This window comes from Xiphophorus couchianus, chromosome 17 (genome assembly GCF_001444195.1).
Source record: "Xiphophorus couchianus chromosome 17, X_couchianus-1.0, whole genome shotgun sequence".
Lineage (NCBI taxonomy): Eukaryota > Metazoa > Chordata > Actinopteri > Cyprinodontiformes > Poeciliidae > Xiphophorus > Xiphophorus couchianus.
In genome coordinates, this window is record NC_040244.1 from 9,884,827 (window position 1) to 9,908,828 (window position 24,002).

Consider the following 24,002-nt stretch of genomic DNA (forward strand, 5'->3'; position numbering starts at 1 on the left):
TTTAATGTTTAGAAACCATGAATCATTTTACTTTAATCTGATTATTATAAACTACTTTGTTTATCAGATGATGTAATTCAAACATAATAAAGTTGTAGTTGTCACGTCTAAATGTGAAAACCTTGCTTTACACGGCAATACTCAAGCTTGAGTCATTTAAACATTCCTACTAGAACATGTGGGCGTGTTCACACATTTTTCAATCTTAGAAATGACGCCTAATGAATCTTGAAACTACATTTTCTGCTAAAAATGAGATCCTTTGCAGGAAGGGAGATATGCAAGTTTATTTCCAAAAAGAAACTATGCCTAAATTAGACAGCTGATTTACACCAAGTAAAGCAGATCATGCCCAAGGTATGCAGGACTTGATGGATCGATACAGAAACTCAATCTCCCGCCTCCAAATTTTCTGCGATGTGAAACTGCAGAAATGCAAATAAAACATAACCATCAGAAGGGAACTGATCATTTGAATGAATCAGTTTTACAAGCAGCCCAAAGATAAATTTGGGCTCATTGCAGAATAGTGAATAAATCAGCTCTGTAATGTTCCTGCAGCAGGAATGACAAAGATTTCTAAGTATTGAATTCCATACGGACTCGGAGTGGCGCGGTTTGTTGTTTGTTTTTTTTAGGAGTTAGATGCTGCCTCTTGAAATGAAGAACGTTCACAAAGTGAGGCATTTCTCTGCGGAGGGAAACATTTCCTTGAACTATTTGCTTTCAAGGGTGAATATGAATGATGTTTGGGAATTATATACGGCACTAGAAACAAACATGTTTGAAATTGAAATGCTGAATAAGGAACCAACCTCCCTCCCCTTGCAACAGGAAGCTAAATTTCTAGTTTTTCAAAAGTTAAAACTGCAGGAGTTGTCTTTACTGGTGATGATATTTCGAATAAAAAATTAAGATTTCTCTTAGCTATTGCTCTAAATTGACAACAAGATGGCATTTAAATGCAATTGTGGGGTGTGATGGGGGTGTGGGGGGGGGAGCATTTACTGACCTGAAAGACCATCTACAACCTGGCTGGATTGGACTGAAGATGGAATGCAGCAGCCAGATGGTGAAGGTTGAACACACTTGATTAGCTGATCCATATAAAAGGAATTTGTCAGATTGTAAATCATGCATATGTTAATCATGTCAAAGTAGAAAAATATCTACAATGATGTTAGAGAACCAATTCTTACAGGTTAGAATGTCCTTTTCAAACAATTTGGCATCTGAATTAATTAAATGTCGCAAAGTATCAAAAAGCACAACAGCATGGTTAAAAAACTGAAGTTGATGAAGCTAAAGATTCACTATCACTCTAAGCCGTCACAAGTTGCGGATATAAAGGCCGGTGTGTATGCATGAGGAAACAAAAAGTGTAGTGAGAAAGTATTTTCCCTCTTGAGCATTTCTTCAGTTTTTGTCATTTATCGCACATCTAATTTTAAACAGTCATCAAACAACGGTAACCTAAATAAAAATGAAATAAAATGTTCAAATAATTGATTTTATTAAAAGGAAAAAAAGTTGGGCGTGCCGCGGTGGCGTAGTGGTTAGCGCGACCCGTATTTGGAGGCCTTGAGTCCTCAACGCGACCGTCGTGGGTTCGACTCCCGGACCCGACGACATTTGCTGCATGTCTTCCCCCCTCTCCTTCCCCGTTTCCTGTCAGTATACTATCATTTAAGGGACACTAGAGCCCACAAAAGACCCCCTGGAGGGGTAAAAAAGGAAAAAAAAAAGTTAGCAAATCCAACTTGAGCCTCTTTTAATACTTAGTTGTGCCCACTAGCCACCATCGAGCATTTCTAGTAACTGTCGATTATTCTCTAATGAAACTTTCACTTAAACCTTCCGATTCACCCTAGAATCAGACAATCCAATGTCTCCAAATAAAACAAAATTCATCAACAGTCCGTCAAATTCTACAGGCCTCAATTAGCATATTCAATGTTGAAATATATGAATGAGAATTAGAAAAAAAATAGAAAGATGAAACAAATATTGCTATTTGGATTGTTTCCCAAAGAAAAGCTCACCTCTGTAATAAGAATATGGCAGCAAACATCTGAAATAATGTCCTTTGGATAGATACTGTAAGACCAATGTAAAGGTGTTTGGTCTTATTGCACAGTTCCATAATAGTCCAACTTAAACCAAAAACAGCACAACACGTCATGCAAATTGTCAAGCATGGGTGTGATTTGGGTTTATTTTGGAACCGCAGGACCTGAATATTTTGCAGTCTTTGACTCAACAGGGAACCTTTCTATGTCCTATTCTACTCGAAAGTAAAATGGAAAGTTATCTGTCCAAAAGCTAAAAACTTGGTCAACAAAAGGACAATGAACACAAAGCAGCCGCAAATCTCAAGCAGCGTGGCTGAAAAGGAACTATATCATCAATGTGGTGGAATGGCCCAGTCAAATTTTATTTCTCAACCCAACTGAACTCCTGTGGTGGAAACTTGAGAGTGCAGTGGACCGATAAATATCTGGAAACTTCCATGAACTGAAGCAATGTTGTAAAGAAAAATGAGCCGAAATTCCTCCAGAGTGGTTTAACAAACTATAGAATTATGTGGTGTACTTAGTTCTTGCAATGACTATAATCCAGTCTATATCACTGCTATAGTGTTAACAGCAATTAAGGCAGTCATTTATGATGACAGTTGGGCATTTATGTTTTTGTCAGTTATGGTTAAATCTCTGCTACCTTGTGCTGGTTCTAATCCTCCACAAGATCTTCCCAGCTTCTGAGTGGAAACAGAACAGAGATGAAACTTATTCCCACCATTCTGCCAAATTACTGTCACTGTGTTGAATGGCAGACACGGGGAGCTAATACACATCGGGCGAATTAGTATGCCCCTGAAGCACTCGGTGCACTTTGTCAGGAGGAGAGGTGATGTAAGGAGGGATAAGTATTGCAGTTTCCCACCTGACCTGCAGGATCAGCTTCCCCCCGCACAGCAACACAGTGCCCCCTCTGGGCCGGTAATGGAGCATTTTTCAAGGTGATTTATCTGGATTGTAATGATCTGGGAGCATCAAAGCATCTCGATTCTTTAATGAAAAGCATGTTTTATGGCATGGTAGGTGTCTATACTTATTCTGTGTGCACAATGTCTACCAAGGCTACAGTGAGATAAAAATGGGTAATGGGACAAAAAAGAAATTACTAGTAATAAAGTCAGTTAGGTAATTAAGAACACTGCGTAGATTAACTTTACCCTTGGATTCTTGGCTTTCATTTAAGGTATTAAGTTCTACACCACCTGTCTGTTGGCTCTGGCAGTCTAGAAAAACTAATAATTCTTGTTCCTCACCTGAAGCAAATAAATCAAACTCATGTGTCGTACTCCTACAAGCATTCCTGCAACCTCTCTAACAAACAATGCATGTATAGCAACAAAAACAAAACCGATGTTGAAGTTATAGTCATGTGTGTCTTAAGTGGTATTAAATGTATTTATAAAGAGCACTTCAAATGTTTTTCTTCTTTGCTAACAAGCATAGCAAGCAAATCAAAGGTCATGAATACTGTAAATGTACATATGAAATAAAGGAGTTATACATATTCTCAGGCCTTGCAAATGTGTGTATACATTCCTCAACACAACTTGTTATTTTATGCAACTATAAAATCTGTATTGAAATTTTATGACTGAAGGTTATTACTTAGTTACCAGTGAAATTTTTTTTCCTTGTGGCTTTCTTACATAAATGCAGCAAGATTTTGTGCTATCAAGACAATTTTAGGTAGAATGGCTTTGAACAAGCATCACTAATCTTTAAACTCTTAGTGCAGGGGTGTCCAAAATCAGTCTGTACAGGCTGGTATCCAGCATGTTTTAGTTATCTCCCTGGTTCAACACACCTGAATCAAATGATGACTTGTTAGCAGGTCTCTACAGAACAGTGACGTACTGTAGTAACTACCACCCTCTACATGTTCTCTACTAAATGTAGAGAACATGTAGTTCTCTACATATTTTAGAGAACTAAAACATGTAGAATAGCAACCCCTGAGGACTGACTCTGGACACCTCTGTGTTAGTGTGTCTAGTATGCTAAATAAATAAATAAAAAAACAAGAATATTACATTGGAAAATAGCAAGCCTGGACTGATATAGTACATTTAAACCTTTTATACTTTTAAAAGTGCAAAGAGTGAGCAAAATTAAAAGTGGGACATTATACAGACCTGAATATTCATTACTTCTCTACTGCTATGCAAAAATCATTATTAATAAGCCCAGTTAATATGTGTTAAAGAGCAGATGATAACTAAATATCATTTTAATTTTGTTATTTTGGATATGAAGGTTCAAACACTTTAGTTCTTTCTCATCCGTTACAAAAAGGAAACAATTATGTTTAGGATTAAGGCAAATGTTAGGAGGTGCATTCCCTTTTCAACAACCATAACGCACATACACGCGCAAACAATCATCTAAAACACAGAGCTGCGCTTGAGGGTAATTTTTTGGCTTTAATAAAGTTTACACTGAACAACCAATTCAACAGATTCTAAAGCACTTTTGTTTCGGTAGATGAAGGTAGTTAGATGGGGAATTTGCAAATAAAAGGATCTCAATTTTATATTTGTATGTTTGAGCCAGAAAATGAGTCGGATGAGCCATGATTAATAAAAACAAGACTGAAACAAGTAGTGATGAAGGCAATATAGTTTTCAGAACAGTTAGAAATATATTTATATACATGTTTAAATGCTGAATATCATGCATGCTATCTGCTCGTAAATATGGCTGTTATCTGAATTATATTACATTCCAGTAGAGAAATGATATAAATCCACTGTACCGTGCATTAATGACAGAGCAGCAGACTTAATTCCCTCTCTTGTGTAAAACTGAATCAGGTGCAACAACTGAATGTTCATACAATTTAGTCGCTGCAGTGCTCTTTATGTTGGAATTAACATTGTACCTTGGATTATGCTCCATGTGCAGCCATGGCTGAGCTTCCTTATTCTTGACTGTCATGGTGGATGCGGTGGCAGTTTTGTAGGTTGCAGCAGGATATGAAGGTGGCTCTTGAAAATCAGATCTCTTGCGATCCTCTTCATGAACAGCTCCCATGCTGAATTATCCAGAAACCTAGTGGGTTTCAACATATAGTGAAGAATTTATTTTTCCTGTAACCATGCAGAGTACAAGTCCACTCAAAGAACAAATGTGAATAAAAATAAAGAAATATGTAATGTTTTACTACTTTGAGTGCAGAAGATAACTTCAACCAGACTATGCTCTCTAATCTACTGTGATGTCCACAAGTCCAACAGCAAATTGATGGAAAGTGTGGCAGAATGATTTGGCAGCACATATACTAATTTCGTATTTTAGTGCAATATAAACTTTAGGCACAATATTTTATCAAGGGAAAAAAACAAACACGAAGCAGAAGTTAGGGGCACCACTATTCAAGTTCTTTGTACAGGATGAGACTGCAACTAATAGTGTAAAGTTATACTCAAAGCAACAAAAGTATTACTAGGAAAATATTTTTTTAATTGTAATTCATAATGTTCCACAATGCAACGTACCTATTCTGCTTACTGGGTGGAAAAATCTGACTGGTCACTATTACTAAAATAGTGCTGATTTACCATTTAATAACCTAAACCACAATTCTCTTGTCAGGGAGGAACTCCAACTCTTCTACATCATGTAACTTGTTTGTCCTGACCTTGCCCTTCAAAATAAGACAAATTGTTCTTTTAAGGTTATAGAATAAGAAGTGTCCCTCAGATATATATATATATATATATAAAACATTGGAATTCCTTTTATGAAGCCCATTGTCCTCGGTTTAAAAAAACAACCCACATTTCTGCATTAAAAAGGTTTTGTATTCCCCCCTTGCATTTCAAAAAAGATAACTACCATCTTAAGTTGCTATGGGTCTAGTTTTGGTATTTAAAAATAAAAAAAGAGAGAGCACTATAATTGCTAATAGAGCAATTTAATATTTTCAGTCTAGCTGCATAAAATGTCTTCTGAAATTTTAATTTCATGCTTTTTAAAACGGTAATACAGCATAAAATGAACCATTAGTGGTAACCATGTTTTTGTTCCAATGTTTCCTAAAAACTAGGTTCAGTTTGTTTTTTTTCCTGCATTGTGTCTGACATCTGTCTGTTTCACAATTTCTTGGCTCATCTCACTCATTCATTCCCAGCTGAAGCAGTCCAAGTTCTACATATGTATGCCAGCCCAAGGCCCCTGTTTGTGATGTGTGCTGTAGAATGTGTGCGTCATCTGTAGATCTGTCCTACCTGGCATAGTGCACATCGTCCCTTAGGACACCCTCATGTGTGTGCGCGCGTGTGTGTTTGAATCCTTCCAGCTGTCTCCTCTGATCTATCCGTTCTGATGACTGAACACCAGCGATTCCCATTGGGCTGCTACCTTTAGGCAGCCACCCAAACAAAGACGCACATTTCAAACAACAATGTTTAGGACTGGAGCCAAATCGGACTGTTAGAAGTGGGAGCCAGCTTATTTGATGTAGAGCAAGACTGCTTACATATGCGAAATCAATTTAATTCCAAGACATTGATAGAGATAGGAGAAAAATCAGCAGATATTAGAGTTTGCTTCTAAATAGTTTTAGGTGGTATTATAAGCATTTTTTGCAGCTTAGTGCTATATACACACACATTATTTGGGATAGGGAATTTAAAATGTAAAAAAAATTAAGCTATATCCTAATATTTAACCAATAGTGTTAGATTATATTGTCAAATACTTGTCTTAATCTATAGGTAGGTCTCAATAATTTGGAAAATTCCTTACGATGAGGCTAGTTAGCAACATTAAATATAAACTTTTGATAATCTTTAAAGATGAAATAAACTTTAATGTAATATAATCTTAAATGTCATGTTCTTATTAGTTGCAAGCAGAAAATCATAACAGGACGACCTAAAAATTTCAGTCTATGTGCAATTAATCTATAATATGTTTCACTAAGTAAACTAAAAATAATGCTGAAACGTTAATGCATTAGTCATTTATTAAGATGTCTTTCATCACTGTGGAGGAATTTTGGGACACTCTCAGCAGAATTGTTTTAAATTAGCCACATTGGAAGATTTTTGAGCAGCAATGGACCAGTTTAAGTCATGCCACAACACCTCAGTCCAATTTCAGTCTGGACTTTTAATAGGCCACTCCAAAGCCTTTCAGAGGTAGAGTTGTTGGTACGCTTCTGATCATTGTCCCACCACTTAAACCAAGTGTGCCTGTCTGCAAGATTATACAAATATATTTCATCAATTATGGCAAGTTGTCCAGGTCCTGATGAAGCAGCACTACATTACAATGTGAAAAGTCTCTGTACTGATATTGGCTTTTTATAAATGCATGACAATTGACTGACATGGCAAGCGATTTGGCCTGTTTCTGCTTGTATTGGCCTCCAGTGCTTCTGTTTGTAATTAAATGTTCATCTGATACATCTGGGGCAATCATGCACTTAATGACCATTCAACCTAGTGCTGCTCTGCTTAGCAAGACAACACATGCAAGATGCACTTTTATCATCTGAAAGGAAGCAAATCTATGAAATAAAATGTAATTTATAAGGAAATAATCCCTCTACAGATGAGAAAAGCCTCATTTTATTAGGACAAACTGTACACTTTTAAGCAGAACAAAATTGATGCTGTAGGAAACATGTGACTTGTTTCTCTTAAGGAAGTCAACATCTCTATTCCACCACTATGCCTTTTCCTACAGCTGTTCAGGTGCGAGGGCGACAAGATGCCATTTAGCATCACTCACACACACACCCACACACACACGCCCACCCTGGCGCATACACAGATGTGAGAACTCGTAGCTTCCCAGACCATTTAGATTCCTCTTGTAAAGGAAGTGTTGACAGAGAGCTACAAGTGTGGAATCGGCAGCGAGTTAATTAACGGCAACGTTTTCAGCTCCCCGAAGGAAAACAACACCTGTAGGGGAGGGGAAGGGTGTGTGTGAAATCGACCTAACAAGTACAAAACGGGAGAAATCTCACCCATATTGAATATGCATTGGAGTACCACGCGGTGCAAATAACACAGAGTGTGAGCTAATTCTCACTATGCATGACTTCCTGCTTAAAAAAAAGGCACATCATTTATAAACCCATTTACACTTCCTGAAGTTGATTCTAATGAATTGGAACCAGAAACCTTTGAATCTATCTACATATATATATACAGTATATATATATATATATATATATATATAATTTTTTTTATTTATTTATTTATTTTAAATGCCACGAATTAGTTTATTCTTGACCTCAATGAAAAAAGTGTCAGAGGTCAACCATTTCAATTTAATTTTGACCAAATAATTCTATAATTCTATTCTATTCTATTAAAAACATCCTAGTAACTTTGTTCTGGAAAATGATAAATATCACTTTCCAGACTTTGTGACATTTCCTTATGTCATTACATTAGGAAATGTAATGACAACTACATTTCCTTATAATGTACACTAAGTGCAATGTAGACAATCCATTTTTAAAGCTTCAAGAAGCCTAAGTGGTACGGTTGTTGCAAAACATAAAAAGGCATTAGCGAGAAATGTTGAACGGGGAAAATCCTTAGCATTTAAAACAGCAACAAAAGGAGGTTGTAGTATGATTACCTGGAGCTGCTTTACTGACAACCTTTCTGAAAATAATAGATCGGAAAATGTCTTAGGGGAAAAAAATCTGGAAGGAGAATATCTTACCTTCACCTTGTGACCTTAAAATTCTGAATAAAGCTCAATAGCAAGTGAACGTTTTCTAAAGGCTATGTTGGGGTCTGAACTCAAATTTGGTTGAAATGATCTGGCACGATTGTTCCTGCTTGCAAGTTGTAATGGGTGGCCAAATTGTTACAAATCTGTAAAGAATAATGTCCCAGAATTTCTCCAGTTACATTAGAGACTAATTTAGATGCTCGATAGCGGTTTTCTCGGCCTAGGGTGATGCAACTAGTGCTCAGGTTTTAAGAGGCAGACACTTTTTCCACATTGGGCCATGATAAATGAAATGATTTTAAAAATTAGCTTTTTTCTATTTATTCAGGTCAGCCTCGTATTACATTAAAATTTGATGAGCTGAACCATTTAAGTGTGACAAAAACAACTGAAGAGATCTGTAAGGAAGCCAATCTGTTTTTACAGCACAGTGAATAAACGGCTTGCTACTGATTACATTAAAATTAATGACACATTCAGGGAATACTCCTCAGAATCCTCCACTGATAATTCAGCAATTAATATTTTCTAATGTTGAATTACCAAAACTCTCTGAAACTCAGAAAGTTGCTTAATATACCAATTTAGAAAAAAAAGAGAGATTACAACTAAAACAGTTTTATACAGTCAAGGGGATAACTTGAAAACCAAGTTGTGGTACCAATCTATTAACTGGACATAATTCATTCAGGTTGGATATTTTTATCTTTTTAAACTGTAGTCTGATTTGACTTTCAATTGAAGTGGTCTAAAACATAAGTTCTCAATCCTGATCTTTAGGGCCTACTTTCACTGCCACATGTTTGAAAATTGTCTTTGCTCTCAGAACGCCAAATTCAAATGATTGCATTAATCCCCCAGAATACCATCAAGTTCTTCAAAAGCCTTTAATCACCCATTCTTTTCATTTAAGTCGGTTATGTGGCAGCAGGGAGGCACTTAAACATGTGTGACGGTGGATTGTAAGGGCCAAACTTAACATTAAGCAGTTTACTTTTGGTCTTGCTTAGAACACAATGTCTGTAAGATTAACATTTTGGGAGTAGCAGAATGCAGCAAACATAAATTGCTTTAGTTTTTATTCTATTCAAAAATTAGTTTGAACTAGTAAAAACATCTAGAACATTTTTTTTAATATATGGAAATGACAATCTTTCAAAAAAAATAAAAATCAATTGAGAATCTTGGATAGTTTCTTGTGAATACTCAAAAACAATGGTTTTTTTTAGGCATAAAATGAGCAGCCAAATGGTACAATGTTAGTTTAGAGCAGTAGTCTCAATCTGCAGTCTTCAAGAACCAGAGTCTTCCTCCCTTTTAGATGTGTCCCTCGTCCTACACAGTTGAATTAAAGGCAAAACTGCCTCGCTATGCTAATTAGATCATATTGGAGCCAGGTGTGCAGAAGCAGAAAGACACCTAAAAATGGCAGGACACTGGTGCTTGGGGACTCGAGTTTGAAACCACTGGTTTAGTAGGTTTCAAAAAGTGCTTTTTTTCCCTTTAGCTTAACTCAGACAAGAACCCACACATAAGCTAAATAATAGATTACTGTTGCAAAAATATAGCAAAAAGTCTGCAACATCAATGCAAGTCACTAAAAACCGAAGGAATAAGCTATCTCTTCCACGCGCAAGCATATAGAGGTGAAAAATTAGTGTGAAAAACGTACCTTGACATATTTAGCCACGACAAATGCGCCCAATCATTGTTTGGTCACTTCTCAGACCAGGTAGTTCTCAGTTTATTTGCCTTTGTTTCCAAGTTCACCACATCTGGCCTCTCGCTGTCATCTTGGGACTTCTTCTCTTGGGGTTTATTGGCAGTTGGCAAAAAAAAAAAAAACTTTGGGTGCGCGTTACCGCCACCAACTGGAATGGAGTGTGAACTGAAACAAAAACAAATAACTCCTATCCTTCCAAATAAAAATGAGATAATTTATTAAAGCTTAAGAATGAGAACAATCAGCTATTAAACGTATTTGTAATATAATATATATATTTAATATATAAGATTAAATATATCAGAGGAACTTAATCTTATTTTAATTTTAAAAAGACTATTAATCTGCTCAACTCTTTCATTTCCAGATTTCTGACAGCATAGCAAAATATGTTCTATGCAGTTTCATCTTCTCCACAATCTCATTAACCTGTATTATGTTCTCTATTGTCAATAAAGTGCTATTTAATTCAAAAACATGACTACCTCTTACCTTCAATTCCTTTCAGCACTCATCTCTCTTTTGCCAAGTCCTACAAAACTACCTACCTTTTCTTTCTTCTTCCCATTGTTTTTGCCATTTTTTCTCATTTTCTTCTTTATGATGCTTTTTACTTCTGTTCGACTCACGTTTACAATCATTACAACTAAAATGTGTACAGTAGCCTCCTTTGTCTTTATCTGCTGTTCCATGTCCTCGTCAATACCAACATGAACTGGTATCCATCCAAATAAGACAATTAATCTCATATGTTTGATTCAAAACGCCGTTCCTTATATTTCCATTAAAATGTCTGGTCTGCTTTCTGAGTAACTATTTCTGATACTAATAATGATTAGCTGGAATCTGAATACACGATTGATCTTAATGGCTTATCTTCAGTCCACTGAATTTATAATAGTATTGTTATCATTTCTCCTTTATATGCTGAAAGTGTTAATTATCCTTCTCCCTACTTCCACACCAAAATCAGGAATAATGTACGCTGTACGACTCTGATCAAAATATTTTCTTTGATACATCTGCATATATTTTAATATAGCCGTAGTATTTCTTTGCTTTTCTTCCTATTTTTTAATGATGGTTGGAAAACAACATCTGTGTTTGGATCATTATTCTATAAACTCTAAAACAAAACAAAACAAAAAAACACACAGGCACACATAGTCACAAATCAATCTTTATTAAAAGTCTAAGGTTACTAAAAAAACCCTTGTTGCTTAAATCGTTGTGTAAGTTTGACAAATGTCAGTTTTGCTGAACTCATTTATAGCTTTCAAATCTAAAGGTGCTCATGTAAAAGTGATCACTTAAATGAGTTTTCTTTTGAATGAAAACTTTCTCAACTTTTCTGTTTCGACATTAGCAGGCACTTAATGAACGGCTTGTTATAGTAGACAACACTGCCTACTTGTTTTCTGAGAAAAGAGTCAAATCACAATACTAAAAAAGGAATATGTTTATGCTGAGAGTAACTGGCTGATATAAAACTGTGCAAAATGCAGAAATATTGTGGGCTACAAAACTCCAAGAATTTTATAGTGTTATTTTTCCATTAGTTAATTACTCTGACTAGAAAATGTCATATGCTCCGTTTTAAGTTTACACTTGTTTCACATGGAAAGATCAGTGGTGCCGAGCGCATCGATAGTTTTGAAATGAAACTACTGAGATGGTAGAAATCCCATTTGTTTTTGTCCCTTGCAAACTAGCCGTTAGCATCTCAGTCCACCTTATTTGGATTCATAGTAAATGAAAAACCAAGGTAGCTATTTACTGCAGGTCAGATATTAACTGACAATGTCAGACCTCACTTCAATAAAATTCAAATTATGTCAAGTTGATTGTTTGAAATTTTAGGCCAGAAAGACCAATCGAAGTCCTCCTATGCAGTACATACTTCTTTTAACTCTAATTGCCTTCGCTGATATCTTTCATGAAACAAAGTGGCTGCACTCACAGATTTTACAAACTAATTCAGGCAGCGAGTGGGGACAAAAATCGACTTGATGACTAATTTTGTGCAGCGGCGTGGACACAGGAAAGAAGTGACACACTCACTCTTGAACTGCATTGGAAAGAGGCGGTGTTTATGTGTCCTGTCGCCAACAATAGAGAGGGAAAACATTACATCACAGGACATTTCAAAGCAATCAGAGGCGCTTTGATGAAGCCAGCGTGCTAAATTATTATCTGTCTTTCTTTTAACAGATCTCTGCTGCAATGCCGAATGCGAAAAAGAAAAACATGGAGATCTGAAAACACATCTGTCGTTTGCTTGTGACTTGTGCGCCATTTGACCGTGCATGAAGATCAGACGCAGCTTCAAAAACGATATATTACTATTCAACTCTGCAAACCAGTAATCTCATGAGGTTACTTTCCACCTGATCTAGCAAATGATCCGGGTACAAAGACGGAATGATTTTACCTCTAAACTACAACGCACGGCCTTTTGGAAGAGATAAAAATGAGACAGGTCGTAAATAATAATTTTAAAAAACATGTAAAAAAAATGAAAGGCTAAAAAAAAAGGCTAAAATATTAATTTGTTTGCCCCACGTTGGGAGAAGTTTTGATAAGGCTTTCATTTGTCTGCCGTAATCAGATTTTGCAATTTAAGAGAGGAGTTGATAGCAAGCATCCAAAAGGCCTGCTGGTATCTGCATGGCACACAGACAAATGGGATGCTTCCTTTAAAAAACAGCCCAGCCGATCTAGGATGGTTTGACTAACAGGCAACATACAAGCAACTCCCACTAGAGTGATGTAGAGACAAGGCTTTCTGAGCAAGATGAAGGCAGGATTCAGAGGTGAAGGCGTATAAATTCAGAGATCAGAAAGAATAAGAGTCAGAAAAAAAGGGGTGATAAAATGAGTCACTACAGAAAAGACCCTAGCGCTTGCCTTTAGATTATCCTCGGTTCTTTCTGTGCTTGTTTGCTGATACGATCTGCTCTACAACTCCCTCTTGGGCAGCTTTTAGGTTCAGCAATAGCTTTAAAATGTGCATAAAGCAGTGGTGTTAGAAACCTGTGGGAAAGCAGACTTAAACCTCTTCCCTTTGCAATATAAATCAGTGCTGGTCTATGTGAGCAAGAGCGGCTATATTTAGGGAGAAGAGTCTTCTCCCTCGATTATAAAAAAATGAGCACAGCAATTAACATTTTAAAGGTATGCCTGCAAAGAAAACTGGCTTGCTGTCCCCCTGCACTGCACAAATGGCACAGCATCCCACCCTGCAGTTGGATGCCAGCTTTGTTTACTGCATATCTGAGGAGTTTGACACAGTTTGGGTGGAACACATTCTTAAGGTTCAAGCGTAATTCCTCGGGGAGGAGAGGGGGGAAAAAAAAGTAGTAAGATTATGAGAAAATGATGAAAAACTAAGCAACATGCTGCAGGAAGGCTGTATTTCGCCAGTGTTTCAGTGCAAGTAAGCAACAACAACAACAAAAAAAGTTGCACATTTCAATCAAGAGTTGTCAAGAGTATGGATCCAGGAATGACAGAAACATGAAGGTTGAGGAAGTGATTTGATTCTGATTGTGTGCAATTGCACATAAACAGCTGAGGATATAGAAGTCTGAGAAGCTACAAGAGACCTGTCCCAACTTTCTCCACGTTCTTGCAAACATCGGCGCATTATAATGAGATATATCATATAGGCAGCCAAAAAGTATCTATGGGATGCGGAATTAACATTTTAGATGGTTTTAGATGAAATCCAGTGTAACCAATTGTATTCAAAAATCAAATAATTAGTTTAGAATAAAAAAGCTAATGTGTAATATTTGGATAGGCCAGAATTACAATCAAAAACGCTCCAGGAAGAGGAAAATTGCTACACATGTGGCCTTTATAGAAAAATAACTAGAAGAAAAACACAACAAGTCACAATAAGATTATAATATTTACAACTCGCCACAAGCCATGTAGGAGATACAGCAAGTAGTGAAGAAAGACTCTTTACCACCAGCGACACTGTTCATGGTTAAAGCTGATTGGTGGAGCAAAATACAGAGTCATTCTGAAAGATAAATGACTACAAGATCCAAAGCAATGAGACTGGGATATAAGTTCACCTTCTTACAAGACAAAAAACCCTCAACATGCACCCAGAGCTACAATGGAATGGTTGAGATTAAGGCACATTTATGTCTTAAAATGACCTAGTCAAAGTCCATATATAAATCCAAATGGAAACCTGTGGCAGGCATTGAAAACTGCTGTTTCAACACTCTCCACTTCATGAAATTTGAGGAACCATGATAAGGAGATTTGGCAAACACTTCAGTCTTTGCACATTTAAGGCTGGCAGAGACAAAACAGTAAAAAGTATCTGCAACCGAAATGGCTCTAAAGAGCAAGACACCAAAATGCTCAAGGGTGGAGAACAGTTTTTCAAAAGTTCAGTACAGTATATTCTGCAGCGTGCTGTCACAGCACCACAGTCCCAAAGAAACAGAGGTACACTAAAGAGAGAAGCCAAATGTACCATCACGCTCGTAAAAGTCAGACCAAAGGCAGGATCCATCTTCTGTTCTCTTTCAGGCGGAAAGCCAGCCTGCTCACATCCAGAGTCAATTCTCATCACTGCAGCCATCTCCAACGCTCCTCAGATGGTTGCAGTGAGTGCTTGTTCCTCCGGGACGTTGCTTACACTCACCTCTAAATCCGTTAAATGATAACACACAGAAGTCTAAGCATGTTCGAAGGTCAAAGCAAATCGTAGCTAAATAGGCTCTTCACTGAGCTTCTCCCTCTTTTTTTTTTATGAAGATTTGTCGCTTCAACTTCAATTGACGCGTACAAAGCTTCAAGAGACATGAAATACCACAACTGCCTCATGGGCGCTGTAAAGAAACACAAATGGCAGTGTGTGCTCACTCACGCCGCCATTTGTCAGAAAAGCCTTGCAGAAAAATAACACTGTACAAAACACACGGCTGGGCTCGCAGTCAATCGCGCTCATGGCCTCGCTGGATGGCGTTCCGTGACAATACCATTCACACGGCACAAGACGGCAGACAGAAGGCTTTCTTTTGTGGACCTGCCAAAGGATGTCATTGTACCATCGGTATCAAATTAAGCCGCTCATGTTCTCTCCCCTTGTGGCTTATTGTTGCAGACACCGATACTTGAGCGCACTTCCGTTGTCGTTTGCTGCCTAAAACAGTAAGACCAGACTGACAGATGAAAGCCCACCAGCCACTGCGTTCCATTTGTAAGCTAAGTGCGCAACCAATGGCTAAAGTCTCACTTCCAATCATCGTCTCTGTCAGATAACTGGCAGAGATTTAAAGTGTGCTGTTTTTGTTCAGTTTTGACACAAACAGTAAATTCTTGTGCTGTACAAATTAAGAAAGTTGGAGTAGAGTGACATTTTGGGGTAGCGGATAATAATGGGTCTAACGGTCTCCTGCGCCTGAACATCGGATCTACGCCAAGTTAGTTGCAGTCCCACGTGGGGAAACTGATTTCCAAACTAGGTACTGCCCTGTCACTCACTGTGGACCTAACTGAAGGCCAGTTGTTAATGGAGGTACATCAGATTAGCTTGACATAAAGTAGCATTTCCTCAAAACTCAATCCAGTTACTGTGACTGATTCCAGGAGGTGCGCTATCTCTGTTACCAACGCCACACATACACATTAAATGTTGTAGTCACCCTTAAAAATGTGATTAAAACTTAAATATAATCAAATTAAATAATAATAAAAAAACGGCTTTTACTTTATTTCACCTGTCATTACAGAAAATTGTTCAAACTACATTTTAAGTCAGTGCAGACATATTTTCCTATTTTGGGAGTAACAGGTCCAGGAGTTTAACCAAAGTATCTGTAATTTAGTCCAGACTTTTTGTCATTTTCTGAATGATGATCTATTTTTCATGACTACATTTAAAAAGAGTTGGGAAGTAGACAAACCAGTAAATTGAGAGCTTTGCTTTTGTGTATGCATATCTTACAAATAATATATGCTTAGTGACTATATTGGATGTTGAGTACAAGGCTGATGAGAGACCTCAAACTTCAGGGTGTATTCTTGTATTTCCAACTAAATTTGAAATTCTAACCTCCTAGAACAAAAAGAACAGCCAGTTGAATAATGCTGCTGCCTTTCAATATTTGACAAGTTTTTAAAAAAACTTAATCTCATTCAAAAGAAATGAATGATTGTGAAGAAGGTTATGTTAGAGCTAGTTCTTGTGAATTGAGTATCTGTAGAATAAAACCAAGTGGGTGGCAAAACCAGAAATCTTTACTATTCTGAGAAAAAGAAAGCTATCTTAAAACTTAAAAGGCACGTTCCAATGTTTCAATGAAGTCTGAAGAGTATTAGTCTTTTCTAGTTATTAATTCACACATGAGGTTTTGATAGCATGACAAAATGATAAAAAAAACAAACAAAAAAACACATGTAGCACAGTCTGCGGAGTAAAAAATATCCCGAAAAATAAAGAATAATGAGTAAACAAAACGAAACCCCAAGACAAAACAAAAATTCAGCCATTAGGAGCTGAAAGATCCTCGAGTCTTACTGGGAAGCTCGCTGTACTGTAAATATGTCCCTCTTGGTGGGAATCAGTGTAAAAGGCAGCTAGCAGCTGGTGCTTAGCGGGGTCCTGCTGGCCCAAGCACACAACCGCCTCAGCTCACTGATGAAGACAGATGGATTGGGCCACAGCCCCAACGCAGGAAACACACCCCCGAGTCTGCAGATTAGAGTCGAGCATCAGATGAAGCGCCGATAGCCCGCTGAAGTAAAGACAGCAGCAGAGCGAGCAGAGAATCATGTTCCATACCTCCTCAACTTTCGAACCAAGGAATGATATGGAATAAGGTCAGCTGAATGGTAATGTTCCAGTAGAGTGGTGCATTGAGGAACGGCAATTTTGTTTTCTAAAAGAAATCTTGAACATCACAGGTTTTCACAGCTTGAATTGCTTCCGTTTTATTTTTTTTTATCTTGCTTTTGATTGCCCCCCTTATTCACACATTTCAAAGCGTCTCTTCAAATTGTTTTGGATCCACGCTAGCTGCTGCTGAGAATGCTTGGCTCTAAAAGCGGGGTGGGCCGGGTTTGGCTTCAGGGGCAGGTTTTCTTCCAGGTACGCCTTGGAAACAAATGCTCCCACTTTCCATTTTACAATTTTGCACATTTGTTGGTCATCCCAATAAAATAGATTTTTAAAAATGTGGGAAAAGTCCAGTGCCAGTCAATTTTGCATGTTAGACAACAGGTAGTTGCTTTTTGTATTTTCAGGCATGAAAAAAAAAACCAGAAGGAGGATTTAACTGTTTTCCCATCCCAATAGATTATTGGAGCCTTGCTTACATTTACAAAAGAGCAAATTATTACAAAATAAATCCCGAAATATACAATCTTTGTGGACAAACTACAACATTCAAAGGGTAGTCCTTGTCTCACAACATTGATTGCAGTTTTAAGAAAAGCGATTCAGACCGCCATCATATTAACAATGGATGCCTTTGCTTGTGCTCCACTGCTTCATCAAGTTTCAGAAAATCTAATCAAAGAGTTACCATGACAGGCAGGCAAAAGAAGCTACACACACACACACACACCTCCACTATTTTTTTTTTTAACGGTGTATGCCTTAAAAGCAAAGTCTGCCGCAATCTTTTTCTTCTACAGCAAAGAATGGAAATCATTAAGTAAGGCACATATATAAAGAATTATAAATGAGCCAATTAGAGGCAGGATGCTGCATGAAACATTGTTCCCTCTGGATTATTGCTTGGCTGAGGCTGGCTCAGAGATGGTGCTATCGGTTCTGTCTGCAGGCCAGTTCTCGGCTTTGACCTAGACTTTAACCTCTGAAATTGATTTGTGATAAAGGTTGTACTGCAGTAACTGACAGCACACAGAATCCATCGCCTCCATGTACAGTGTGGACACTTTTCATTACAGGTGGCTGGGCTGCTCCTGTTCCCTTTTGTTACCAGCTCTGCACAGTCAGCTGATGATGTTAGCGATATATATATATATATATATATATATATATATATATATATATATATATATATGCTTTTATATAACATATATATGTTTTTTTTGCCAAATTAAAAGCCAGGGTGAAATAGGGATCACCAATTGTTCATGTCAAATTTGTTAAAATGGTCGGCTTAGAGGAAAAGATGAACGGAGAAAGAGACTGACAGATGGATGATTGGAAGATATTCTGAATAGATAGAAACTGACAGATTCACAGATGAAAATAAAGATGGAATTGTGAAAATATGTTTAAGGCAAATTTGACAATAAAAAAACCCCAAAAAACAACATGTCTCCATCTTTAATCTTTACCATACTTAGCAGGGCCAGGAAAAATGTAAACTTTCTTCTTAAAGCTCACTTTAAGAAATCCTCAGAGGACGCTTTAACTTCTTTTAAAAGTAATGGGACCTTAACACAAAAGTCTTGACAAACTGTGCAGGTTCAGCAGACTCATTAAGGCGCTAACAGATAATTACCGTTCATTGATGCATTGGGTCTTTATAAGCCTTTGTTTACTGGATTGCTTACCATTTTTAAAAAAGTACAATTTGACAGCCCAACTCTGAGAGAAAAAATGTACTTTTTTTCCCTTTTTTTTTACATAACCTCTTCTTGTTAAGCACTTCAAGCAAAACTAAGAAAATATTTCTAACCAGCATGTTGTTAAGAGTCTGAGCTAATGAGAGCAACAGTGGTCCAGGGAGGATAGTTTATTGATTGGTAAGTCCTCTGCTGGATGTTTTACAGTTGGCTCATGTACTCTGAGTAGCAATGTGCTGAGAGGATCATCCAGCCACTGGATCAGTAACAAATAATTCAAAGAGAATTAAAGAGAAATTTGATGAGTAATTAAGCGCATACATATTCAGTCAATCAGAATCAGCACGATCTTTTTACAATACAGTTGTGAATGATCTGATCTGATATCGGTACTGAATATAGAGTTGTGGACAAATGGTCCTGTGTTGCCGCAGGTAAAATATTAGCTATCTTTACCCTGGAAGCTGATCTGACAAGTCATGTTCAGACAGCAGCTTCATATGGATATACTGTAGATATACAGTATGTATCAGAATTGAATTGTATTTTGCAGCTCTATAGCAGTGAGAGCTATGTTGCACAGAAGAGACAAAGATCTACAGTATTAATATGAAGGCTAGAATGGTTACAGAATGTATCCTTTTGGATTTCAGCCTCTATCTCCTGTAATATTCACCATCTAGAAAATTCACAAAATTTGCTGCTGCAATAGTTAGCCATGTGCTGCTAATCACTAACAAAGGTTGTTAAAAAACTGTCACCTTCATGCACCAACATCAGTTATTTTTTATTTATTTTTTCCCCCACATTTTAAACATACATAGAAAGATGGGCTCAACCAATGAATAGTTATTCTCCTGCTGGATTTTGCAAATATGGCACTTCCAAAAGAAACCAACAGATGTAAGCTCAGCAAGTAAAAGATGTAAAAAAATAGTTACGTTATGTTGTAAAAGTCAATTGTGTAAACATCTATTCACAGTAAAACAATCTGTACCTCCAAAGCTTAATGTCAACATTGGCATGATAGGATCCTTCATTATCAATTTTAAAAATTTAAATACAAATGAAGAGGTGGCCAAAAGCTATTGCTGAGAATGCATGTGTTTTTTTTATTCAAAATGTTTACAGTGACCAAAACCCACACTAAATATTAGGTAAAAGCTAACTGGATTGAAAAATGTCAGTATTGACAGATTTCGATGCAGAAAAAAAACAAAACGTTTTGACACAAAAAAATCTGTAATCCAAAAAAACGGAACTAGAACTGAAATAGGAGGCTTATCCAACTTCACAAAGAGCAAAATTATAAGAAGAATTCATATGCAAAGACATTAAAGCAATGAAAACCCAAAAATAATCGAAATGCAAAAAACAAGTTTGAAATTGATATGTTATTGTTCCAACAGGAACATTTTCCTCAGTAAGAAAAAGTGGAAACTACTTCCCGTAGGCTGACCTAATGAAACACAGTTCAGGTGGGTGAGTCGGAGGTCAAACCAGTGAAGCAGGGAGTTCAAACTGGCTTTACCAAGGTTGACCTGACCAGGCAAAACATTTCTGCCGAGCGACCTTGAGGTCACCGGATCCAACAAATAAGCCAACGAGGAATTTGTTGTTAACTTGTATGGAAAGATCTAGAAACTAAAAACACAAAAACCTATGGATCGCAACAGAAGCACCATTTTGTTCGGCCCAACTGTAGGTGCATTAAGTAGTCGCATTTCAGTCTGTAAAGTGATCTAATGGAACAGTATTGATGAAAGAATCAAAGGAGGCTCAAGCACTGTATTACAAATAATACAAAGGACTGATTTTCAGCTGATGCAAATAACTTCTGTATAGTATTTGTTAGTTATCAATCAATTCTTATAGAGCGTGAATAAAAACACTTTGCTCCATCTTTTTTTATCTTCGAACAGATCAATTGCCCAACAGTTTTTAAATAGGGTTAGGATTCACACAATGAGGAGACAGCTGAGATGTTTGATATTCCTCTCTTATGCACTTAGAATTACCAGAATCTAACAATGAGCACTAGTCATTTCATGCATACCCCATTTCACACCTTCCAGGTATGAAACGGGAGCATCTACTGCTCGTTTCGTATTGATCGTGAAATAATTCATGCCTGCTTTGACAGTCCGTGACTTAAAGCAATTTTTAAATGTATACATGTAGCAATCTGTAAGAAAATGTGGTTTATGTCTCCAATGTATGAGCAGGAGGTATCTCAGCGTCATCAGATTGATCAAGGAACCTTGATCTGTCATATTTTATTAGACTCAAAAAGGCCAAAACCTTTTGAATCTAATAAGGTTTTGGCCTTATTAGGCCAAAACTAAGTTTTCAGGTTAAATACAATCGAATCAAACTGTAGGTGAGATTTTAGTAACTTTATCCCTTTAAGAGTACGCTACAACAAAAAATAAACTGGTACACCATGGTTCAACAACATGGCTATGTAATAAATGGCAAGGCATAAGAAAATGTGAATCAGTGACTTTTTTCAAAGTGAAATTGTCAAATGTATGGGTTATGGGACAAATTGACCATAGAAACCCAGTGCTAATAGTCATATTAGTTTTAGTCCAGTTGAGTCTTAGTACAGACTCATCTACAGTTACCAGTAACTACAGTGGCTTGCTTAAGTATTCATACTGATTGAACGAAGCCCTATTTTTTGTATATTACAACCACTGGCAATAAATTTCAGCCTGATTAACTCGATCATGAACTCCATAAGTCACGTTTGTCCCCACAGTCATTCTCTTGCTAGACAAAGAGAAAGCCCTAAGACTTCAGTCAGAGAACTATGAGTTGGAGGCCCTGGAGATTACAGCGACTGTCAAGAGGAAAGTCGAGAAACTCGGCTGGCAGAACAAAGACGGCCATTAGAATAGCCATATAATCTCAGTTCGGCTTCTTTAAACCCATGTAAATAGTTTGTTCAAAAATAAAACATGTAATAATAGTGTGCTGTTCTTTGCATTTTGTTTAAATGGTAAGTATGCTTATTTTCAGCCTAAAAACAAAAATCCAGCTTGTTTAATTATTGTATGGATGATAATCTTATTGTAAATGTCAACATCATTCAGTGTTTCCCTCCCAAAAACAACGAAACAATTGTAGTTGTTTTCATTGCGTTGTCTTAAAATGTTCTCTTCACACTTCAAAAAGTAAAAGAAAAAGCAAAAACATAAAAAATTTAAAAAGCATAAAATTCAGTTTTTGTTTTTTTCCACTGTGTGCATACATCAAACAATCAGGAAAAACAAAGCCAAATTACAAAGGAAATGGAAAAAAAGGAAGAGCAAAAGGATGTTTTCATTTTGTCTTAAAATTACCTAAATTCAACTAAATTAAAATATATACATACAGTATACTGTATATCTCGAAGGAAAATCGAATATTATATATCCAATTCTCCAGAAATGTACAAATATTCCCTTTATTTTTGTTCCGCTTACATTATGCCACAAAGGAGTCCTATTACAACTGATTAGTGAAGAGCCATCTGAGTTTTACTACAAATAGGATCTGACTTGTACTGGAAGGCTGAGGTGATGGTGGGAAAAGGAAAGGTGAGAGTACAGCACCCTGTGGTGTTCCTGTGCCGCTGACCACCCAGCCTCTACGGCTAACAAACTGTGGTCTGTTTGTCAGATACATATTGATCCAGGTTTATTGCTATTGTCCTGTTGAACAGAGTGGAATTAATAAAAGCCTAAATCAAACTTTTCAAGCCAACATGTTTTAGTTAGGGCCAAAGTTTAAGTTTTTCGTTTGGGTTTTATACGTTTGTACATCCGACCTGAGATGAGTCAGTGCCTCGCTACACGTCAGTGGGCAACAGGAGCTCCCAGGGTGTCCTGGTCATGTGACCTGCTGTTAACGTATACGACCTGTTATCTAGTTCATTTTCCTTCGCTGTTTTCTCTGGAAGACCTCTGCGTTTGCTCCTCCAAATCTTAAACTTCTGGTAGAGCGGGAGCCCCTTATCAGTCCTTCACACAGCCGCCCAGGTTTCAAGTCCAAGCCCTGGGAACTTCACTCTATGCTTTCCCCCTTCTCCCTCTAATAATTTCCTTTCTGATTGCTGCAAATAAAAGCTACAAGTGCCACAAGAAATTTGAGGAGTTTGGTCATTTAAGAATGTGCATGGTGGGGTTGTGTTAAAAGAAAAACCAAAAACAAGAGAAAACGTTTTGATTTGTACTTAGTTTTAAAATGAGTGAAAAAAGTGAACAAAAGCGCACAACAAACTTAGCTCTGTCATTAAATAAAAACAGATTCCAATATGAAACAACTGTGAGTGGAAAGTCGGTACACCGTTTGCTTCCAGAGGATTTAAGACTTATCAACATTTCTCTTTTAACCGATCATCCAATCATCCGTTCCTGTAATTCACTATGGTCCAATAAACTCTTGCAAAGGCCTAAACAAAGTACAGTTCCTAACTTCAGTGAACTGCTGTGATGGGATTCTAACTGAGCTGAGCAAAAAATGGATATGTGTAAACCTACATGGATAGAAACAACCGGGAGGAAGCGTGGGCCAAAATTCCTTCACAAAGACGTGAGCGACTGAGAAAGTGGAGACTGAAAACGTCTTCGGAATTATAAATAGTTTGTTGTACTTAATGAAGCGGCAGCCTTTTTGTGCAGAGAACTAAGGCCAGAATTAAATATGAAAAAATATTGTAGTTTAGGACATGCTTTGTTGCCAGGATTCCACATAACGACCTGTTGGAAAAACAAGCACACGTTTTGACCTGCAGACCTCAATCATGGCGCCTCCCTCAGCATCGGTTGGCAGCCTCCAGCTTCTCTATTTTTACATGAATTAAAAGACACAATGGTACAATCGTATTCATAATGATACTAAGTCTTTACAAACTGTATATAAGTCAAGCAACACACTGATGTTGAATC

General features: G+C 37.2%; 1 long non-coding RNA gene across 1 annotated transcript; it reads right to left on the bottom strand.

The window, feature by feature from the left end:
* Window positions 1–335: 335 nt before the first annotated feature.
* Window positions 336–10,589, bottom strand: LOC114160715 (uncharacterized). Its single transcript, XR_003598838.1, has 3 exons — window positions 10,450–10,589; window positions 4,957–5,126; window positions 336–425 (listed from the first exon to the last, which is right to left on the bottom strand). It is a non-coding gene; the product is annotated as an uncharacterized LOC114160715 (long non-coding RNA).
* Between the last annotated feature and the right edge of the window lie 13,413 nt (window positions 10,590–24,002).